The sequence below is a fragment of the Mesitornis unicolor genome, unplaced genomic scaffold (assembly GCF_000695765.1).
Source record: "Mesitornis unicolor isolate BGI_N332 unplaced genomic scaffold, ASM69576v1 scaffold2337, whole genome shotgun sequence".
NCBI classification, from domain to species: domain Eukaryota; kingdom Metazoa; phylum Chordata; class Aves; order Mesitornithiformes; family Mesitornithidae; genus Mesitornis; species Mesitornis unicolor.
The window spans coordinates 1017-2739 of record NW_010194122.1 but is presented as its reverse complement, the minus strand read 5'-3'; positions in this window follow the sequence as shown (position 1 = coordinate 2739).

Here is a 1723-nt window from a genome sequence, read left to right as displayed (position 1 = left end):
AGACGGGAGCCGCAGACTTTCTATCCGCCTCTTGGAGATTTCCCTTTCCCTTCCAGGAGGGAAATGTTTCGCTGAGGAGTCTCTGGGGGGAAATGAGGGAACACTTCAGAAAAAACACACAAGGCCGGAGCCGGGAGGGGGTGGAAGGGACAGCGGGGGCCCGGACCACCCGTCGGAAGGAGATAAGGAAGGTGTTGCCTTCCTGCGGCAGTGCAGAGGAGGAAAGATGAGGGGAAATGTTTCGCTGAGGAGTCTCTGGGGGGAAATGAGGGAACACTTCAGAAAAAACACACAAGGCCGGAGCCGGGAGGGGGTGGAAGGGACAGCGGGGGCCCGGACCACCCGTCGGAAGGAGATAAGGAAGGTGTTGCCTTCCTGCGGCAGTGCAGAGGAGGAAAGATGAGGGGGTTAGATAGAGGGGGGACAGCTGAGGACTGCGGGACGGGGGGATGGGGAGCGGGACCCTGCCGAAACTCTGAGCATCCTCAGAAAACCCCGAGAAGGTTTGGGAGCTGGGAGTGTGCCCTTCCTCGGGGTGAATCTGGGGACCCTCAATCCCAAAAAAGCAATGCCTTGGCTTGCTGTAGCCTGCTGCGGGTTCAGGCTTAGCTGGGGTCTGTGAGGCGCAGCCAAATGGCCCCAAATGATGGGCTGCAGGGATGTGGAGCTGGGAAAAAAGGAGATTATTTTGCGCTGGGAGCTTTGGTCAGAGCCAGAAGCGTGCATGGGGTCCAGGGGGGAGACACAAGGTGAGGGGCAAACCAGCACAGGGGACAGGAGCCAGCTCCCCGTGCCCCAGGGAGCCTCCCAGCCCTCAGCCGCTTTTTCCCGCTACCAAATGGCTGAGCAGGGATTCGACACCCCCTCCAGCCCCGCATCGCACCCAGGGGGTGCCAAAATAAATTGGCATTGTGCTAAGCTGGGCCAATGTCCCTGGGTGTCCCCTTTGAAGTGACCTCTTTGTTTACAGCCCGGGTAAAGGAGGGAGGCTTTCACACGTCCCACCCCAAAGCAAACGGAGTGAGGACCTGCATACCCCTGCTGTGGTGGGAAGGGGGTGGTCCAGCTCTGATTTTTGCTGGGAAAAACGTGGATTTGCCAAAGCTGCATTTCAGAGCAGCTTGACAGGCTTCACCGCTCAGAAATAGCCAAGAAAATAACCACGGGGAGAGAGCTGTTGGCTTCCGGAGAGGGGTCATTTTGGGGACTCTTTGCCCCAGTGTGTCCCCACTAAGCCCTGGGCGACCCACGTGAAATTTGGCCTCCTACCACCCTTCTGGGGCCACATGTTAGAAGAACATCCTCCCCATGTTAGAAGAAAATGCTTCATGTGGTTGCTGTAGTGCGGCAGGCAGAGCTTGGGCTGTTAATAATGGGACGGGGGGTGATAAAAGAGAGAAACTTGGGTGGAATGGAAGAAGAGAGTTTGGGTTTTCTTTCTCTCCCGTGTTTCCAGAGGTTTCAGCACCCTCAGTGGCCATGGAGCAAGAGGTTTGGGAAGAGCTGTGGTGTGGCACCCCCAGGGCCCGGTTGTCCCTGAGCCCCTGTGTGACCTCCAGGGCTGGGTAGGGGGTGGAGAGAGGAGGAAGGACAGAGAAAGAGGGGTGGAAAAGAGGGGTGTGGGGGGAGATTTGGCTGGGCGAGGAGGTTTGGGAATGGGGGTGGGGGATGGAGTATGTGGATGGATGGATGGATGGATGGAGGGATGGGTGGATGGGTGGAT